Here is a 22116-nt window from a genome sequence, read left to right as displayed (position 1 = left end):
GAAAGTAGGACCCACCACCCACCCCAAGAGAAGCCAGAAATTCCAGTCTTCACACGAAATATATGGGCTGTTACGGTGAGTGACTTCAAACACAGGCCCAAGAAAACCCTATCGGAGCAGCCCAGTCAGCCCTGAGCATCCTCGCTGGCTGGGACCACCAAGGGCAGGAAGACTGGTGGAAGGCAGGACCACCAAGGGCAGGAAGACTGGTGGAAGGCAGGACCACCTAAGGCAGGAAGACTACCTGCATCTCAGGGGCTGACCTGAAAGCGGTTCTCCACCTCACCTGGGGAGCTCATTACAAAGGCAGATTCCATTCCCCTCACCCCCATGCAGATGTCCCCGCCCCCTCCCCCTTCCTGGCAAAAAAGGGGGGTGCTAGCACCCTGGTCTAGCCCAACTTCCTCTCTTTGTGTAAGGGATAACCAAGAACAGCAGAAAGAAAAGGACGCTCCCAAAGCCTCCTGACTAAAGAGAGGGTACATCTAGAACCTGAACCCTAGGGGGCTTCCCCAGCACCCTGCAGCCTCAACATGGGTCTCCCCTCAGAGTCAAGGAGCTACTCAATCTCCTCGCACGGTGCCGCATCCCCGTGCCCGCCTCCCAGACACAGACCCTTGGGGGTCCGTCACTGTCAAGGCCTACAGCTGCTTTCTCCATCCCAGCGGCTGAAGTCCACGCCCCAGCTTGCCCTCAGGGCTCAGGCTGCAGGCTGAACCTACAGTGACAGCAGGACTCCAGATGCCACTTTAGTTTCCACTAGCTGCCACTATTAAGTGGTTTCCTGCACTGCTGACAGCTGCCTTCCATGGGGAAGACTCCAGCAGCTAAGCGGCAAAGGAGAGAAGAAAAAAAAAAGGAAAGAGAGGATGAAGGGAGCACACAAACCAATGAACTTGAATCAGAGAATCTAACATAGAACTGAGGTCTGGGGTCAAACTCCAGACGCACCGCTCTCTAGCTCACGGGCCCTGAGCAAGTGTCCTCTACTAAACCCTCAGTTTCTTCCACCAGAAATGGGTATAAGGACAGAGCCTGACATCTTTGGACAGGAATTAACTGCACACAGCACAGCCAGTGCCAATACATAGATGTTACTGTCTCACCTGGTCCCTCACGGGGGTGGGTTTTCAAGGTCATTTCAAGATGCTCGCAAAATACGCAAGACACAGGAGATTTGAACACTCCTCCTGTGGCCCTGTCATGACAGGTGACCCGGCCGTCCTCCCCCAGATCTTGCCTGGTTCGCTCCTGCCCCAGCTTGCTAAACCTGCCCACGCTTCCTTCCTATAACTCAGCCGCTGGCTAGAGTCAAACTCCTGGGTTCTGGATCACGAAGGAATGCAGCCAATCCTGCGAGGAGGACTTGGGATGGGGCCTGTAACGGCGTGGGTGGGGTAAGAGAACTCGAGGGTGGCCAGCGGCACACTGGGTCAAACGCCCTTTCGGGCCCAGGCAAGTCCCACAAAGGACTCGCTGTGGAGGACAGGGCTGCAGGGTGACTCAGAGGCCACACTTCAGGACCGTGACTCAGCGGCCCGGTGCAGAACTGGCTGGCCCATCGCCCTAGAGCCACCCCCAGGAGCAGGGGGTCCCATGCCAGGCGGGCTGGGGAGAGTCAGTCCTGAGGAATGCCCCCTGCCCGCCCACCTGTGCCCACAGCTGGCAACTCATGCAGCTGGCATGCCAGGGTGGGAGTGGGGGGCCCCCACGTGACCCCATCTCCCTGCCGCTGCGCCAGGGTAAACAGGCAGGAACGGGAGCCCTGCTTCCCAGTCACGGGGCGAGGTCCTGCCTGCACAGGGCTACTGGGATCGGAGGAGGGGGGCGGTCCGCGGGGCAGGAAATAGCCGGGATGCCCACTCACTGGCTTCTGGGGCCGTGCAGGTAGGTGGGGGGCGCCAGGACAGAGGAGGGCGGGGCTGGAGCATGCCCCTGGGGGACAGTGACCGCCAGCAGCGTACATTAGTCCGATGCTGTTCAGAGGCTTAACTAGCATCCGCTCCTCTGTCCCTCTCCGGATCCCTCTCTTTCCCCTCCTCCTTCTCCTCGTGTTCTCTCCCTACCCGCCTCTCTCTCACTCATTTTTACAGTTCAGTCATAAGCATTTCCCTTACAGAAAGCCTCTGCCACAGCCAGCAGCCCCCTCCGACTCACCGTGGGGCCTCCCCTGCAGCCCCCTTAGGTAAACCCAAGCCTCTACCGGCAGAAGCCCCTACACACCATTCTACCCCCCAAAATCCTAGGTCAATCCCACGCCACCTCTTCCAGGCAGCCTGCCAGAGATCCTCAAAGCCAGCCCTTCCCTTTCCCTGCCTGGCCTCCTACTGGGACAACTCACCTACTCACTCTCACTAATGCTCCGCATTTCCACTGCTGCTAGTTCTTTAGGAGGTTCCATGTGGCTTCCTCTCCTGGAGCCCAGGTCCCCCAGGACCCACTGTCCTTCCACTGTGTACTTCTAGGCTCTGGCAACAGACGATCTTGCCCATGAGAGATGCTCAATAACCTTACGCCCCCAACTTTTTCCAATCAGAAATCTCCAGAGCCTTAGAGAGAAGAGTGTTCATTCTCCCTGCAACTCTATACCCCCAGAGTCACACCTGGTCACTGTTGACTGAGCACCTCTCCACGCAGCTGGGTACTCACCACACCAGACGCCGCAGAAGCGGAAAGGGCCAAGACCCAGGAGCCCTGCCCTCAGGGGCCCCACTGTCCAAGAGGAGCAGACCTGTGAGGTCAGCTGCTATGGGGTTGGGAGGGAGGAGAAGCCAGGGCAGGTTCACTAATAGTAATAAAGGTCCGGCATCATCAGCTCACATCTTACTGAGCCCTTAGTTTGTGCCAAGGGCTTTACCTCCCTGAACGAACTGTCACAATTCCCTCTCTCACAGATGAGAAAGCTGAGGCCCAGAGAGGTTAATATCACACTGAAGATCACACAGCTGAATTCGAACCCAGGCAGGCTAGCACCAGGGGCCACGCACTAACCACTACACCTCACTGCCTCTTGACCCAAAGCTTCCAACAGATTAATGACATGACATATCTAAATGGGAGGTAAACGGGAGCCCGGGCGACTGGGCTGCTGTGAAACATGGCGGTTGGCTGGGACCGTAGTAGCACAAGCGTGACTATGTGAAAGAAGAAGAAGGTTTTCCTGAAGATGAGGCAACTGAATCGGAAGAAAACCTTAAGTTTGGCGAAAGATTTGGATGCCTTTCCGAAAGTTCCTGACAGCTCTGTAGAGACTTCAGCCAGTGGGGGGTACAGTTTCTCTAACAGCGTTTACCACTATGGCTTTATTAACTATAATGGAATTTTCAGTATATCAAGATACATAGAAGAAGAATGAATATGAACTAGACAAGGATTTTTCCAGCAAATTGAGAATCAATATAGATATTACTGTTGCCATGAAGTGTCAGTATATTGGAGCAGATGTATTGGATTTAGCAGAAACAATGGTTGCATCTGCAAATGGTCTAGTTTATGAACCAGAAATATTTGATCTTTCGCGACAGCAAAAAGAGTGGCAGAGGATGCTACAGCTGATTCAGAGTAGACTGCAAGGACATTCACTTCAAGATGTGATATTTAAAAGTGCTTTTAAAAGTACATCAACAGTACTTCCACCAAGGCGGGAGATTTTGTGACACTATTTACTAAGAATTTACTGTGACATAATTTTAGTATTGGTTTACTCCTCTGAATCTTATATTTCTTAGAGAAAACGTAATCGTTCTGTGTGATGAGATGTCTTTTTTTTTTTTTTTTTTTTTTTGCCACACCATGCGTCATATGGGATCTTAGTTCCCCAACCAGGGATTGAACCCGCGCCCCCTGCAGTGGAAGCGCGGAGACTTAACCACTGGACAGCCAGGGAAGTCTCAAGATGTCTTTTTCACTCTTAAATTTATGGCCTGTGATATTGATCAGGATTATCCCAAATATTATTTTCATTTAATTTTTCTCCTTTACGTGTGTATGGTATACCTTCATATGAAATTGTACTAGGTTTTAAGAACAAATTAATTTCATTTACCATTATGAGGATGTATAAACTTTGGTTAGGAATTTCATGTTTTTATTTCACTTTTTGTCTCTTTTATAGATTAGAAGAGCTGATATTTGGAAATGCTATAATCATGAAAATGATCATTTAAATTTAAAACCATACAGAGGTTTTACATTTGCTTAGGAAGAAAATGTTATTGTCTATTTGGAGTTAAGTGGCATGCCCTTCCCTTACTCATTCTTTTTCCCAACGCTTCCTGTCCCCTAAAGTACCAGAAACAGGATAAAACCATGTCTTTGTTGGACTAGTAATTCTTTACTTTTAATTTTTCTTCTCTCATTAGACTTAGTCCTCTGGTTAAATTTGAATAACCTTGAAATTTTATATTTGTGTAAATAAAATATATATAATAATTATGTAATTTTTTTCATTTTGTAGATGGTTTTTTTTTTTTTTTTTTGCGGTACGCGGGCCTCTCACTGTTGTGGCCTCTCCCGTTGTGGAGCAGAGGCTGCGGACGCGCAGGCTCAGCGGCCATGGCTCACGGGCCCAGCCCCTGCGCGGCATGTGGGATCTTCCCGGACCGGGGCACGAACCCGTGTCCCCTGCATCGGCAGGCGGACTCTCAACCACTGCGCCACCAGGGAAGCCCCTGTAGATGCTTTTGAATAAATGTGTAGACTTCAAAAAAATAACTAAATGAACCGAATTTAGATAACTCACAGGAGCCCCAAGCTTCCTCGTGGCAGGGACAGTCGTCCAGCCGGCCAAGCCGCCAAGAGCCTCTCCAGCGGGCCGCTGGGCTCACAGCCCCTTGCAACAGGATGCAGGGTTAGTGCGATGTGGTTTTGCGATGCCTCCCAGCTCTGCCTGGAAACTGCAGACCTGCCCTGTGCCAGCTGCACTCACCGCTGCTTCAGTTTGGGATCGTTCACTGAATAAACACAACTAACCACCACAATCACTGCTGCTGTGATTCAGCCCCAAGGATTCTAAAGTCAGAAATCAAGGCAGCCCCCCCAGTGCCCCTGAGCCTGAGTACGGGCTCCCTAAATCACAGATGGTTGGCTGACAGGCAACCCAGCTCCAGGTCATCCTCGCAAAGCACCAGTGGAGCTACAAGCCCTTGGGAATCTAGATGAGCCCTCACCTGAGCGACTGCACTGACTCCACACCTAGGACGGCGAGAGTAGAGACGGTGATTACAGCCTGGGAGAGACGGGCTGGAGAAACCTGATAGGTTCCTCCGATGCAGCCAGTCCACAGAAGAGCAGGGCACAGAGCCCAGGAAGACCACTTGTGCCAACCTCACTCCTGCATGGAGAAATCATGGTCTAGAGAACCTAGTGACCTGACACGGAATGAATCAGGTCTCATCTCTGCCACTCCTGACCCCTGGTCCAAAGTGCCCCTCCTCCAAGGCTGAGATGAAATGACCCCTGCCTCTTAAACTGAGCCCTTCGCTCCCTGGCCTGCGTCCTCTCACTGGAGACAGAAGAGGCCACATCTCTGCTCTGGATTGGAGCATCGTGGACTGGATGGCCGTCACCTGATTCTGTCCTGAAGCCTGCGAGGTGCGAACCACCATCTCCGGCAGACAGATGAGGCCCATGACGGGGTCCTCAGCGGTCACATACAGGTCACACAGCTTGGGACTGGTCTGGAGAAGCTCAGGAATATCCCACTGCACGACCTCTGTCCTTCCCACACAACCACAGTGCATCCCAAAGAAAGTGAAAAACCTCCGCGGAAAGGTACCCACTCCCAAACACGTTGACCTGACCAACACGCACAAGAGGCTACGGTGACAAAAAAGTCCGTAAATTATTCACAACACCCTTATTCACTGTCACCGACCCCCATAAAGGTCTCATATTTAAAATTTAGGAGACATTCCCCAGTTTTTTGAGTTTGTTTTTATTCCTCTGCCTTCTTGCTTTCATATAAAATGTTTAGACTTTTCTGAGAAGGGATAGTTAGGGAGTTTGGGATGGACATGTATACACTACAATATTTTAAATGGATAACCAACAAGGACCTACTGTATAGCACAGGGAACTCTGCTCAATATTCTGTAACAACCTAAGTGGGAAAAGAATTTGAAAAAGAATAGATACATGTATATGTATAACTGAATCACTTTGCTGTACATCTGAAACTAACACAACACTGTTGATCAACTATACTCCGATATAAAATGAAAAGTTTAAAAAAAAGAATATAGGGGAATACTTCCAAATTAAAGTTCTGTTTCAAAGCAAAAAACAAAAAAAAAAGGTTTAGACTTTTCTGGAACAGCATGTTCTTAATTTAAGGCAAAGAGATTACGACCCACCGATAAGTCTACACAAGAGACCAAAGGACAAAATTCACATCACCTGTCTTACGATGCTCAGCCCCATGTGTAGACACGATGTAATTATGTGCTTTGACAACTGCCATGAGCTCCACGAAGATTAGGCAAAGCAACTGTTCTCGATATTCAAAGCCAGCTCTGCACCGGTCCACACCATTGCTGTGTCATTAAGCCAAATCACAGGGTCTGGGTATAAACATCAGGTGTTTTTATTAGTCGTTATCTTTTTTAGAGTCCCTGAACCAGGAGCAGTGGCATCATCACCGAAAGCACCACCCGCATGACCCCAACAGGTACACACGACCAAGTTCCAGGTCAAGGTTCAGATGTTGTATCAGGGAAACCAGAGAGATTAAAAATCTTTTACAAAATAAAGGTTCCTTACCAATGTCAAACTGCTGCTCCCCAGTTACCTATTTTGTAAACTGGATGTCTGACCATCAGGCTCCCTTCAAAGGAGGCACAAGCTTTGACTAATTGCCCGTTTAAAAAGTTCCCAGGCCTGGGGCTTCCCTGGTGGCGCAGTGGTTGGGAATCCACCCGCCAATGCAAGGGACATGGGTTCGAGCCCTGGTCCAGGAAGATCCCACATGCCGCGGAGCAACTAAGCCCGTGCGCCACAACTACTGAGTCTGCACTCTAGAGCCCGCGAGCCACAACTAACTGAGCCCGTGAGCCACAGCTACTGAGCCCGCGTGTCTAGAGCCCGTGCTCCACAACAAGAGAAGAAATGAGAAGCCTGCATACCACAATGAAGAGTAGCCCCAGCTCACCGCAACTAGAGAAAGCCCACGCGCAGCAACAAAGACCCAACGCAGCCAAAAATAAATAAATTAAAAATAAATTAAAAAAAAAAAAAGAAGTTTCCAGGCCCTCACGGCTGCCACACGGCCATGCAAGCCCCACGTGCCAACGCGCACACGCACGTGCCGCCACACGCAGGCACACACACAAGCACACACAGTCTCCTTTCTCCTATTTTTAAGTTGCCCTGTTTCTTCTTCTACCCACCGTTACCTCACCGGTGTGGCCCGGAGTGTGATGACGTACCTCTTGGGGACCACAGGGCCCTGGAAGTTTCTGCAGGATCCTACCTTTATCTGATTGAAAACCCGTCTTTCCGCCTCCTGGGAACACCCTGTTCTAAAAGCCAGGCGAGGGGGCAAGTTCTGCCTTATCCTCAGGGACTCAAAGGATGCCAGCCTAGGAAGACCCTGGGAGGTTTTTCACTCATGGTTTATCTGGGTCCATCCCCAAACTGCCCTGACCCCACTACAGACTCTTGAGAAGGTAAAGGTCTTCTGAGGTCTAAGAAAATGAACAGAAAACAGTAAGTTTTAAGTTTACAATGTGATGAGATTTGATACATGTATATATTGTAAAATGATTACCATAAGATGCTGGTTAACACCTCAATCACTTCACATAGTGACAATTTTTATGTGATGAGAGCACTCGAGGGGACCCCTGGGATCTGACCCCCGGCTGTATCTGCAACCCCAGCTCCCTACAAGATGGCCCACATCCACACACTGGGCTAGGACTTAGCTCCCCTTTCTTGTGTCCCAACAACATCCCAGAGGTCCCTTCCATGCTCGCCTGGCACCATCTCCCCTGCCAGGCTGGGCCACACCTGGGTTCCTACCACCATGTCCCAGCTGTGGGCACCTGGGCACATGACATGACCTCTCTGAACCTCAGTCCTCTCATCTGTAAGGTAGAAATGACTCACAGGGTATTGAGAGAATCCAATGAGGCCATGATTGTTTTTCTGCTTATTTTTAGATAAACTTGAGTTTTTAGCCCGGTTTTAGATTTTACGGAAAAATCTAAGTATAGCACAGAGAGTTCTCACACACTTCACACCAAATTATATTATCATATACCTCCACCCCTACTGCCATCACATATTAGTATTAGATGACACATTTCACACAGTGAACCAATACTGATACAATATTATGAACGGAAGTCTGCCCTTGATTCAGATTTTCTTAGTCTTTTCCTAATAGTCATCTTCTGTTCGAGGATCCCGTCCAGGACCCCACATTACATTTAGTCCTCTCTTCTCAGGTTCCTCTTGGCTGTGGCGTTTTCTCAGACTTTGCTTATTTTTGGTGACCTTGCCAGTTTTAAAGAATATTGGTCAAGTATTTTATAAATGTCCCTCCATTGGGATTTGTCTAAGCTGTGCTGATGGTACATACCCTTGACGTGAATGGATAAGAAATGGCACTTAGGGCTTCCCTGGTGGCGCAGCGGTTGAGAATCCGCCTGCCGATGCAGGGGACGCGGGTTCGTGCCCCGGTCTGGGAAGATCCCACGTGCCGCATAGCGGCTGGGCCCGTGAGCCATGGCCGCCGAGCCTGCACGTCCGGAGCCTGTGCTCCGCAGCGGGAGAGGCTGAAACAGTGAGAGGCCCGCGTACCGCAAAAAAAAAAAAAAAAAGTGATGCCACCTCTGTGGTCTTCCTCCCCAAAACCCATAACCCCAGTCTCACCTTAACAAGGTCATGAATTTTTAAAATAAAATGTATGATAGATAATACACTCAATATGGTTCAAAATTCAAACGATGCCCAAAGACCCACAGTCAAGTCACCTGCGTGCCCCCTTCCCTCTCTGCCCAGCCGCCCCCCTCAACACTCACAGGCTTTCACTTGTGTTAGTTTCTGGCGTCTCCTTACAGAATCGGGGCAAATACAAACTCTTACAACCCTGCCACACACGCACACGTTTTACACAGCTCACTATTCTGCTCCTTGCTTTTTTTCTCAACGACACATCCCAAGATCTGCCCGCGTCATGCACACAGCACTTCCTCACTCTTCCACACCTGGTCCACTGTGCCAGGGCCATCGTTCACTGAATGAACTAGTCTCCGACTCACAGACGTTCGATTTCCATTTAGTCCTCTATATAGAGAGTCCATATAAATGCTCCTCCACACATACCGTGAATAATCGTGTGCACTGTTCGTTTCACACAAATATCGGCAGGTACATCTCCAGGAAAAGCATCCCCACGTGAGGCTGCTGGGTCAAAGACCACGCGCATGTGCAGTTTGGATAGGGAACGCCAAAGTGGCCCCCGACGGGGCTGGACCCACGCGATTCCCTCCGGCGACGGACGCACGCGGGGCTGCTGCTCGGCAGCTCTGTCTGCCATCCAGGACGTGACCAACTTGTGCATTATGCGATCTTCATAGGAAAAAGTGGCATTTTTCATTTCCATTTCCATTTTTATGACAGGGTAGATGGGCTTATGTTCAGGTGCTATTCGATGAGATTCCTCTTCTGTGAAGTGTCTTCAGATCCTGGGCTGCCCCTCGGCCACGGGCCAGGCTCTGTAGGTGCTACACATCACATGGGCTCAAGTTGTGGAACGCAGACTGAGGAAGTCCAGAGCGAGACTGCAAGGCTAAGAATCAGGACCGTTCCAGAAGGGAAAAGCTCAGCCGTGGCTAGAGTGGCCAGGGAAGGTTTCACATCTGGAAGGTGGGACGTAGCCAAGGCCTCCAAGTTTCTTCTGTTCCTTGGAGAGACGGGCAGAGAGAAAAGGACCTCACTCAGAAGGAGCCCCACACAGGTAAACGCGCCAGGGAGACCTGAAGAGACAGCAGACTCTGGGGTCTGGTTAGAGAGAGGGAAAGACTAAAGGCAGCACGGATGCCGGCCAAGGCCTCGAAGTCACGCCAAGCAGACCACAGAGCTGGGTCTCACGGTGCAAGTGGAGGGGAGCGCAACGCAAACGTCCTTTCTTTACGTTCTATTGGTATTTTGACAACAGTTACTGTGTTCGCTTTTATGACTGGTTAGTTCAGTGGCTTTTAAGGCTTCAATCACCTGAAGAGCCTTTAAAACACACCTTGCAGCCCTGAGTGGGGTCCGGGATGTGTACTTGGCAAAGGGTCCCAGGTGGGTGGACATCTCTAATAAAGGACCACTCCTGGCCCCAAGGTTGACAGGGGTGGGGAGAGCCCTACCTGGGCCCCCAGGGAGAACAGGATCTTTCAGAACCTCAGGTTAGATGGGAAGGTGAAGCTTTGACAAACAGGAATGACCTTTCCTCAAGTTCTGTTCAGGACAGAAAACCACTGGTGCTGGAGAGACGTCCACACTGGAAAGCGCTCTCGCACTCACGACTCTGTGCCATGCCTTGAGGCTGTGGACTGGGTGGGAAATGGAACATTCCGTTCCGCAAATATCTCAGGTCCGCTAAGAATTCTGCCCCAGACCAGAGACACCCTGGGCCATTCCTCTGCGTATCTGATGCATTATTTATGCTCCTGCCAGCGTCCGGAGTGTGCTGGGTCACGCCACTTGTATAACCTCCTCTGGCAGATGGAGGATGGCAAGGTTGAGTCAGCTACGTGTGTGCTCAGGGTCAAGGGCTAGCGCTCTTCGATTTCTAGACTCAAATAATATCTTTGTCACGTCATTTCTCTCCCTCCCAGGATACAGCTGGTCTAGGATGTCAAATGCATCTAGACCTCCTCTTCCCCTCTACCTTCTCCTCTTCACCCCAGCCAGTCCACCAAAGAGACAAGCCAATTATCTTGGGGAGTATCTGCTCAAAAGCCCTGGGGGTCCCTCTAGTCCCTAAAAACTCAAGATCATACTCTTCACTTAGGCCATTAACGCATCCGTAAGCCAGCCTTATGCTCCCTCCCCAAGCTCATCCCCGACAGCTCTTACTCAGCCCATCAGCTCCAAGGAAAGGGGTCATCTCAGCACCCACAATGAAGCCTTTCCTTCTGTCCTCCAGTGTCAAGCCCCCTCACAACACACACCCTCCACGCGCTCTCCAGACCATAAGAAGAGCTCAATTCCCATCCCTCCTTCCTGATGAAATCTCTCCCCATCACTGCAATCAACACCCCACACAGAGCACCTGCCAGGTTACAGGCACCATCCCAGGCAACGAGATGCCTATGAAACACAGGTTCATCCCCATGGAGTTCAGTCTAGTGGATGAGACAGACATTCTGACGCAAGGGGATGAGAAGGGCTCTGTTCAGTTACTACAGGCGGCTATCAAGTCTACCCCAAGTCTGGAAGTCAGGGAGAACTTCCTGGCGGAGGCAGCACTTGAGTTGCTGCATCTTTAAGACGCAAAGAGGATTACGTTGCAGGAGGGTTATGTGGCTTGTAGAAGTAAGGGAGGAGGAGAGCTCAGTTCCGAAGGCCCCGTGGGTAAGGGAGAAGAGAGAAACAAGCCGTGTGCACGGTTGGAGCAGAAGCGCCAAAGAGCAGAGATTGCTCCACAGTTATTATTCAGACCAGTCGTGAGGCTGCAATTAGCACTGGCTTTCCCAGGCAGCTTTCCTATTCACAGGGGCACCAAATTCAGCTAACTAATGCAAATAGAGCCTCTGAATAACATAGACATGCATCAATAATTCAGAGGCCAGGAGGCTCCCCAAAAGAACCATGAAGACCATCAAGAGTCCCCCGCCCAGGGCTTCCCTGATGGCGCAGTGGTTGAGCGTCCGCCTGCCGATGCAGGGGACGCGGGTTCGTGCCCCGGTCCGGGAGGATCCCACATGCCACGGGAGGCTGGGCCCGTGAGCCATGACCGCTGAGCCTGCGCGTCCGGAGCCTGTGCTCCGCAACGGAAGAGGCTACAACAGTGAGGCCAGCGTACCACAAAAAAACAAACAAACAAACAAACAAAAAAAACAAAAGAGTCCCCCGCCCGGATTTAGCAGCTTCAGAAGGCATGGCCCTTGAGGCAGAGCTCTGGAAAGAAAGGGGCTTCTCTCAAGGAATCTGTCCCAAGTTCCGCATGAGGATCTCTAAGTCTGCCCAGGAAGATGAGCAATTCCGACCTCGTATAAAAAGCGAGCATCACTCACGAAGTGTTTGGTTGTTGAACACCTGGCCCATTAGAAACCTCTTCCAGCCACATCACCTGTTTTCATCCTCACAGCAACCTGAGTGGTAGCAGGGTCCTGCCTGTGGCTTCTGCAGACCAGGAAGGCGGCACTCTCACCTGAGGGCGTGTTGGACGATATGACAGAAGGTTCCAGAGAAAGGATTCTGACCTGGCCCTTGAGCCCTTCTTGCTGTCCAGTAGTGAATCTAGGACGTCTGGAACAGGGCAGACCGTGGAGGCCACTTAGTCCAGTTCCCCTCGGTATCCAGTGAAGGACTGGTGGCCAAGCTGGGTCAAGATGCCGATGCTCTAAGATTGATTAGTCAACGGGGGGATGAACCAGGTCTTTTCTGAAGCGAGAGGGAGCACTCATGCACACCAGTTTCTGTGGACCCAGCTGGGCCCCGCATAGGTGACCTTCCAGGGAGCTGGGTCCGGGAGCAGCACACTGTGACTCAGAGACATGGCCTTTCCACGAAGAGTCAAGAATTGCTGCCCGGACTGGGGCCTTAACAAATTCAGTGTGAAGTCCCATCAAAGAGCAAAACAGTTTTCCAGCTTTTGTCTTAAAAACCCAAAATGGATAAAAGGTCACAGGAAAGTCATAAAATTCCAAGGATGTAAACAAAAACCACGCAACTTAAAAAATAATAAATAGGGGACTTCCCTGGTGGTCCAGTGGTAAAGAATCCGCCTTCCAGTGCAGGAGACCAGGGTTCGATCCCTGGTCAGGGAACCAAGGTCCCACAGGCCACGGGGCAACTAAGCCTGTGAGCCACAACTACTGAGCCCGCGTGCCTCAACGAGAGGGCCTGCGTGCCGCAATCTACAGAGCCCATGCGCTCTGGAACCCACGCGCCACAACTAGAGAGAGAAAACCCGCGCGCCACAACTCGAGAGAAGCCCGCGTGCCGCAACTAACACCGAACGCAGTCAAAAAAATAAAAATAAAATAAAAAATAAGGAAAATAATAAATAAATAAAATATTTTTTAAATAATAAATAATAAAAAAGACTAATAGTAGTTAATTAAAAAATGTTTAAATGCACTAAAATGCCTTTGCAAATAAAAATGCAGGTGTACATCTCCTTGGTCAGACGATAGGGTACAAAAATGTTGCTGTGATAAGGAGCACACAGGGTCTGGGGTCAAGACCTGGCTTCTCCATGGATCCCACTTCAGGCATGGTGTCCAGTCTCTTGCCTTCTCATCTGACCACCTATCAAATGGGGCCAGCAGTATCTGCTTCCCTTCCTCCTGGCCACTGAGAGATGGATAAAGATAGAATTCTGAGTTGAAAGGAAATTCACTGAGTGTGTACTATGTGCCAAGCACCTCGCCTCACTCCCAACAGCCCTAGATGGCTATCATCCCCATTTTACAGGAGGGTAGACTGAGACTCAAGGACATTAACACTCGGCCCCAAACCATCCGTTCCCAGGGCAAGCTCTGGGGGATAAAAAAGATGAGAAAGAGGATTCCTGCCAGCAAAGGGTTTCTGGTCTACTTGGACACAGTGGTAGAAATGGACAGAAAAAGAAGTTGTTCGAGCCCCAGCCCTCCCTCCTCACTCAGTAGCCCCCTTGAGATGGACCCGAGACCCACAGGCGTGCCCTCCCGCCTCTGGGCATCTGTGAGAACCAGCTGACCAACAGGGACTTGGCTGCTCTTTGGCCTGAGAAGACGCCAGGCAACGCTTCATGCCTGGCTGGGCTGGACCAGCCTCCCACGTGGGCAGGGCCACTTCGGGGAACTCAACCAGACGAGAAGGCCTCCGTGCGCCCAGCTCTGGGAGCGGCAGGAGTGGCCAGGGCTGTCCCACCAAGGTGTGGCCAGTGCAGTAAGCACATGACCTTTGTCCCTTCAGAGTCTGTCTACCAGCATCCCACACTATTTTAAGGCCTTCTGAGATCCAAACAGGATTCCGGGCTCGCCAGGGACAGTCTGTAAAAGTTTTCCACTGGAACAAAGATTTCAATGCTGTAACTCAAAGCATGACTTTACAATGGGATCTGATTATCAAGAGCTCCAGAATATCCTCTTTCGAGACGCACTGCTCCTTTCTCCTTCCTGTCCTTTACGGGCTGGCAGGCACACAGCACGTAGACCAGGCAAACGCCTCACCCAGGGGTTTGGAGGAGGACCGGTTTCTCCCGGGGGTCGGCTCTGGGGTCCCAGCACTCATCGTAAGGGGCCTCTGTCCACACCCACCACAGAGACATTATTGTGATGGTAGCGTTGATATTTAAGCACATCTGCTCCAATCCTGCACTGGCTTCCCGCTTCCTTCCAAACAGAGCCCGAAGGCTGCCCGTGGTGTGGACCCCCATCCCCCTGACCTCCCCCCCGACCCACCTGCTCGTTCCTCTCCAGCCACGTGAACTCCCCACTCTCTGGGTTATTCTCCTGCTGCCCTCTCCCCACAGCTCCAGTCCGGGGCCTACCCTTCTCCACCGCACTCTGTACCAAGCAAGCCTAGGGGCTCCATCCACCACCCCCGATGCACCGGCTGTCAGCTGAGTTCAGCCAATGGGAGGCACCAGCAGGAGGCTAGAGGGCGGAAAGAGGAAGTGTTTGGGGTAGAAATTCCGGGACCCCCCTCCACGGGGCAGAGCCTGGGCCCTACCACACTACAGCCCTGCCGAGCGGCCCCTCCTCTGCCGCCCTTGCCGGGGCCGGGCCTGCACGATGCTCCATGTTGGTTCTTAAACTGCCAAACCTCTGTCCACGGCCCCTTCATCAAACCCTCCTCAGCTGAGCCAACTGGGACGCTGCCTCATGCAACCTCCCATGCCTGGTCTGGGCATCTCCTGGGCTCTCTGCCTGCGGTCTTCCCCCAGCTACTGGCCGATTCATTCCCCAACTTCGTTCCTGTCTCTGAACACCTGCCCCTCTAAGCCGTCTCTCGTTTTCTTTTTCTCCGTAGTGCAAATTACTTCCTAACATACTCTAACTCCCACCCCCTCTAGATTTAAGTGCCATCAGGGCACGAACTTTGTTCCCAATGCCAAGAGCGGGGCCACGTGAGTGTTTCCTACTTGTTGAATGAATCTGTTAACGGACACTTATAAGGCTGAGCTCGTTAGCTGTGGCCATCACAGGACGAACAAGTATTTACCGAGCACCTGCCGCATGCCAGATTCTGTTAAGATGCTACGGATACACGGTGGCCAACACAGTAACACGCCAGCCCCCACTCAAAAGAGCATCTTCCAACTCTGGCCTGCTCAGTCCAACCCTGCCTCTGAGGGTCTGTGTCCAGATCTGGAGCCTGAATGTCCTTGTAGATTAGCTAGCTGCCTGCAAACACTCAGCCTGCCTGATTGTAAAGGCACAGAACTGCTCTCCCAGGCCATCTGGACCCTCCACCAGGCAGCTGACTTCAGATGTTTGCAAATAAGCCAGGGTGGGGTGGCGCGGGCGGGGGCGGGGGGGGGGGGATCTGATATGAAGTGGGAGCTCAGGTTACTCTGTGTCCTGTGCTGGCTTCTAATGACTTCGGGATTGCTCAAGTCAGGTGTGACAGGTTCAAATCCCTGCCCCACTACTCACCAGCTGCATGACCTCGGGCAAGGTACCTTACATTTCTGAGGCCTCAGTTTCCTCATCCGTAAAATGGGCAGAATCATCTTTAGTTTTCCCGGAATGACCATGAAGATTCAATACTCTTGACTGTGAAAGGTCTGGCACAAAGCAAAACGGCACCAAAAAAAAAAAAAAAAGCAGCAACAGCTATCATTGTGTCTCTGAAGGGTAAATGCTGGGATAATTTCCCAATGCATTATTTTTAATAGCATGCATACATGGGGTGGGGCGGGAGAGGAAGTTCCAAGCTAAAGAAACATTAACTGTATTTAGTCATTCCCAAGGACCTGGTTCTGTGAAGTTTTAGGGATATAATTCATGAGTTTGAGAAACCTGCCTTTTAAGGAAAAGATAGCTTTTGCCTACTTTGAGGTGTCACCCAATTGTGTACAGAGGTGGCATTACAATCAAAGGCATCCTGGTCTTATATAAAGGTGACAGCGTTGAGGGGACATACATGTGGTTTTCAATACATGCCATCACTTCAGGAAGTTAAATATCGGTCCCAATTACGGACCCACTAAAATCCATGCATGGAGCACCCTGCTCCAGGTTTAATTCTCACTTGCACTACACGCCCATCTGTCGTGGGTCCTCTGCTCAGCACCGTCCTCATCCTGGGACCCAGGATGCAGAAGCAGCCACCATCTGGAACCCTCCGCCCACAGTAGCTGAGGGAAGAGCATATGGGACGCTTAAAGCTTCCACCAGGAAGTGACACCCATCTGCTCACATTTGATTGGCCAGAGCATGTCACATGACCCAGCCTCACTTCAAGGAGGAGGGATACAACCCCACCCATAGAAAGAGGCGCAGTGATACAGTGATATTGAGCAGTGATACAGTTTACGACAGGGACCTTTTTTTTTTTTTTTTTTTTCGGCACAGGCTCCGGACGCGCAGGCTCAGCGGCCACGGCTCATGGGCCCAGCCGCTATGCGGCATGTGGGATCTTCCCGGACCGGGGCACGAACCCGTGTCCCCTGCATCAGCAGGCGGACTCTCAACCACTGCACCACCAGGGAAGCCCCAGGGACCTTTTTTTAATTTCTCTTTCTAACCCGGCTCACCTAGCACAGTGTCTGACAAACTGTCAAGACACTCCGAAATGTTCCTTAAATAAATGAACAAATGCTTCTTTGTGCTTGACCTTCAGTGCCTGCTTATGAGACCCACAAGAAAGGCAGACCCATCACTGGTACATTAACCCAGCAGTTAACCTCCCAGCCTGTGGCGACGCCTCACTGCCTGGGTTCAAATCGCAGCTCTGCCTTTTATTACCTGGGTGACCTTGGAGCAAGTTAGTCAACTTCTCTGTGCCTCATGTTCTTCATCTGTCAGATGGGGATGGTGCTAACAGTACTTAGAACATAGGGCTGTTACGAGGATAAAATGAGTTAATTGACAGACAGCACTTAGAATTGCACCTGGCATGTGGTGCAATTTATAGAGTGGTAAACACTCTATAAATAAAAGCTATTATTATTACTATTATCACTGGAGGCAGGTTTTGTTTTGATCCCATATGGTTTGAGCTGAGTCACCTGCTTTAATTCCTCAATAGTCCTCCAAATGACAAACCTTCAAACTACATGGCCCCAATACTTTCCAAGTACAGGCCCACTATGGACATCTGTCTACAGCCTCCCGAGACAACTGCTTTGGAAAGGACCACCCTCCGTCTCCAGGCAAATTATGACGCAATACATAGTTATATACACATTGTATGTATATACATATTATTAATATATTTTATAATGTTAATGTATTTTAAAATATTAATTATATTTTATACACACAACATATACACATATATGTTGTGTGTATATATACGTGTGTGTGTATATATATATATATATAAAATATTACATCTGATATCCACAACCCCACACAAAACAAAGTCAAGGAAGCAATACATGGACCCATCACATCCGGCAGCCCCACACTTAACGAATGCTGGGACCCAGTGTGAATCCTGGCTATGAGCAAGTCCCTCCCCTGGGCCACCCTCACCTGTAAAGTAGGGATTCTTATCCCACCGCCTCATAGGATAACTCTGGAGTAGACAAAACCAAAGTAAAAGGAAGGACCATTTTGCCCAGCACACAAGAGGGGCTCAATCAATATTAGTTCTCTTTTCCTCTTTAATAAAACAAAATGCTTGACATGGAAAACTCAGGAAATTTTACAGGAATAATATAAAGTTATCTGCAGCCTCCTAAAAACAATAAATCAAGGGCATTTTTCAAAAAGTCCATTTTCCAAGAGCAATAATTGTTCATGAGGCCATGATGAAGTTTCTAAACTTCCCCTTAATTTCCAGTTTTCAAAAAAAAAAAAAAGTGCTTAAATGATAAAATGTCAGCAGCTGAGCTGTGTCCACCCTCAACCTTTTTTGATTCTTTCCAGGTTAAAGGTGTTGTTTGAAGCCCAGTCCTTCACCAGCAAGGCCTGAGCCCAGCCTCTTCTCTCCCACCTGGTGGCCCCAGCCAGATGGCATCTCCTTAGTCAGCTCATCCATGGCTCGCCTGTGGGTACTGGGTGGTAATGACGGCTGCCCTGGGGAGAAGGGCGTTTGTCAGTCGTGAAATGGAACAATACTCCAAAGAGCTCTGGCATTTGCCAGGCAAATAGTAACTCAGCCTCGGGAGCCCTGGCTTCTGGCCCCGTGGACTTGAGCCCACTTGAGTCCGTATTGTCCGGTGTGGGACAGGCTAGTGAATGCTAATTGTAACGTGAACCAGCCATGCCCACCTACCCCTCCAGCTAGAGGACTTCATTGCATCACCTGGCATGGAAGCTTTGTAAAAAGGGAGCGAGTGAGAGGACCATCTCCTCTCTCTCCTGCCTCATCACAGCCTCCCTAAACATGGTGCAGGAGTTAACTGTCGAGACCCTGCAGCCCTGGTGCCCAGGTTCGAAGCCAGGGCCCCCTGCTTACTGTCGGGGAAACAAATTTCTTAACCTCTCTGTGTTGTCTTCTCCTCTGTAAAATAGACATATAACGCACATAAAGCAGTGCCTGACGCAGTGCAAGCGCTCAGTAAGTTCTCATTATTTTATGATTAGCAATTAGCATTTTTCCCTTCATATCCAGCCTCTAGAACTGTCTAGTTCTGGTCCGCTCCAGTGGGGACATCCCATTTTCTTCCACAATGAAGGAACTCAAATGCAGTCCCTCAAAAGTTCAGACGACACGGTTCAGCCTTGACCTGACCCTCTATAATCTGCACTCAAGCATTCATTCATTTTTCATTCGTGCAAGAATATTTATTAACCACACACTAAGCGTCAAACGGCACAGAGAACAAGGTCAGAACCACAGCTTCTACCCTCTAGTGGAGGAGACACAGCAAACTCAAGAAGCAAAATACATCAATAAAAGTTGTTTGAAGACTGTGATTGGTGCCATGACAAGTATCAGCAGCGTCTGGTGATTCAGAATAACAGAGCCTGGGGAAGGGGCCTATGAGATGAAGCGGTCTAAGCAGGTGACCGAAGTTGAGATGAGAAGGAAACAGCCTTTCAAAGAGCTGGGGGAAGAGTGTTCCTTCCGGGAAGAGGGACCAGCGAGTGCCGTGTCCCGTGGCACGTAGCGTCGGGTGTCAGGGAAGCAGCAAGAGACCGGGGTGGGAGGGCAACTAGATGAGGCTGGGTGATGGGCAGGGCCGCTCAGGGTTTCCTAAGAGTGAGGGGTTGACAGGGGGAGGCTGTGGAGGGTTCAAGCGGCAACATGACACGACTCTGCCTGCTCAGACGTGTAGAATGGGCTGTAAAGGGGCCAGGGTGGAAGCAGGGGGACCAGTCAGGTAATAAACTGCATACGGGCAGTGGAAGATGAAGGTGGCCTGCACTGGGGCGGGTAGCATCAGAGGCAGAGAGGAGGGGACTTTGGAGGGAGAATGCTCCCTCAGGATGCGACATGAGATCCTTAACTTCGGCGTTCCCTGTGAGCCGGTAAGCCATCCGACGCACGCTCAGGGCTCACCCTAGAGCCCTGCGTGCGGGGCCCAGCCACCTGGGTTGTAACAAGCCCTCCAGGTGCTTCGGATGTCCACTCAAGTTTGAGAAGCCCTGGACAGGAAGACTGATAATACTAACCAACATGCAGTTGTGTCCCCAGGGGAATGCCTTCCTCTCCCTCTAGGGCCAAGCAAACCCCAAGCCCGGTGGCCAAGATACTGAGATCCTCAAGGTGGTTTCTAGAAAATAATTTGTCCACGGGGTCGATGTCTACCTACCCCGGCTGGGGCCAGCCCTGGCCAGGCCGGAGGGCGTGGGAGGGACTGGGCAGGGGGAGCAAGCAGAAGGGAGCTGGCATGACCAACTCTGGGGGTCCAGAGCAGAGGGCAACCGGGCCAGGAAAGGCTCAAACTCCCCTGCAGCCACTGTCATGGCGGCCACATTCCAGTCCCAGGAGAAGAATGCCGGCAATGTCTCAGAGTACCGGGGCAGGGTCGTCCTGAGGTACAAAGGACTACGGAGTGCCTGCTGGTGGACCAAAAGTGACCTATGGAATCTGACTGAATCCCTCAGCAAGCCTTGTAGCCCTCGCCCACTTATTCCCTGGAGCTCAGCAGGGCCCAGCAGGCTATGGGCAACTAGCAGGTAACAGAGTCAGGACCCAGAGGCGCAGAGGCCAGAAAAACCATTCCCTTCGTGGGCCCTGGGGTCAGACTTCTCTCAAAGACTCGAAAGCATTCCATTTTCTCCGCATTCCTCTCAACCTCAGTGGCATTAATCATCCAAGATGACGCGGCGAGGCAGAGACCAGGGCCCAGGGCGGCCAAGGGAACAGACAGGGAATCACAGAATGCAGCCTCTTCTCTCCACTTGCATGGTCACCACCCTGAGCAGGCCACCACTGCCGTCACCTGGAATGAAACAAACGTGGTTTCCCCAGCTCCGGGACCAGCTGCTTCATCCCGTCCCGCCTCGTCTCCAGCCACCAATCCTGCCACACACCCCCTCCATCAGCTTCTGCTGTCTGGCCGTCTTTCTGTTCCCCAAGCAGCCAGGCTTGCTCCCATCTTATTTGAGGACTCTCTCTCCAGACCTCTGATAAGGGACAACCCTAAAGATACCAAATGCTGTCATGTGCCAAAACATTATCTGCCATAATATGCCAGGCACCTCTACTGGGTTCCATAACGCGCCCCCCCCCCCGGCAAAATGCATATGTCCTCAGAACCTCAGAAGGGGACCTTATTTGGAAAGGGTCTTTGCAGAGTAATCTGTTAAGGTGAGGCCACATTGCATGAGGGTGGGCCCCAAATCCAGTGACAGGCATCCTTATAAGAAGAGGAAAGAACCCAGAGACACACACAGGGAGGAAGCCGTGTGAAGATGGAGACAGAGACTGGAGGGATGCAGCCACCAGCCACGGAACGCCAGCAACCCCCAGAAGCTAGAAGAGGCAACGGAAGACGCTTCCCCGGGGCCTTTGGAGAGAGCGTGGCCCTGCCGATACCTTGACTGGGGGCTTCTGGCCTTCAGAACTGTCAGAGAATAAATGTCCGTTGTAAGCCACCCGGTTTGTGGTAAGGTCTTAAGGAAACTAACCCAGCATCTTATAAACATTCTCTCCAGTCCCTGCCCCAACCCTGCAAAGGCAGAATTCTCATTCTCACCCTCCAGGTGGGAAGCAGATGAGCCTTGCTCAAGTTCACACAGCCAGTAAGTGGCAGAGCTGAGATCCAACCCCAGTCTGACCCCAGAAAAAACGGGTGCTTTACACTGGGCTGAGGGGTCACCCTCTTTTTATAGAACGGAGGCCTGCGAAGCAACACCTGAATGAACGTCCTGCTTCCTTCAAGGCCTCTGGAAGCTCTTCTGTCAGAAAGGGTTTCTGGGAAGCTCTGGGTACCAGGGAGGGAGGAACTGGCTACCAACTGCTTCTAAGAACAAACAAAGGCAGATGGAGGCTTAATTCTGAAGTTGTAACATAAATTTTTTTGTCGCTGAGACCATCCCATCTCATGTACATGTATGTGTGTATGTACACACACACAGACACACACACACACACACACACACACACATTTAAAAGGTTTCAGGATAGGCAGTATGCAGTAATTATTTTTTTGCTCATCAGAGAGTCCTTTGTAGTCCCTGGCCTGAATCATTATTATTATACTTGGTTCAGATGCTAACAAGCTTACCTTCTGAACAAGCCTTCTGGGCAAAAGATCCAAAAATCTTTAACTGGTTGAGGCGCAGAACTTGGAAGGGCATCTGGCGTGTAATTATTTTTACCGGGAAAAAATAGCCCATCTTGTCA

The 22116-nt window shown here is 50.9% G+C and overlaps 1 long non-coding RNA gene across 49 annotated transcripts in view; it reads right to left on the bottom strand.

The window, feature by feature from the left end:
• The window catches only part of LOC109549452 (uncharacterized), a 396771-nt gene that overhangs the window by 349483 nt on the left and 25172 nt on the right, over positions 1-22116 (bottom strand). For 43 of the 49 annotated variants that reach the window (XR_012327362.1, XR_012327396.1, XR_012327405.1 and 40 more), the window contains exon 2: positions 6397-6560. The exons of 3 other annotated variants lie outside the window; for them this stretch is intronic. This is a non-coding gene — a long non-coding RNA (uncharacterized lncRNA). Of the gene's footprint in view, positions 1-6396; positions 6561-9327; positions 9908-22116 lie in introns of all 49 variants that reach the window. 3 more of the 49 variants (XR_012327365.1, XR_012327366.1, XR_012327382.1) reach the window with 2 other exon arrangements.

This window comes from Tursiops truncatus, chromosome 17, assembly GCF_011762595.2.
Source record: "Tursiops truncatus isolate mTurTru1 chromosome 17, mTurTru1.mat.Y, whole genome shotgun sequence".
Taxonomy (NCBI): Eukaryota; Metazoa; Chordata; class Mammalia; order Artiodactyla; family Delphinidae; genus Tursiops; species Tursiops truncatus.
This window is presented reverse-complemented; position numbering and strand designations above follow the sequence as displayed.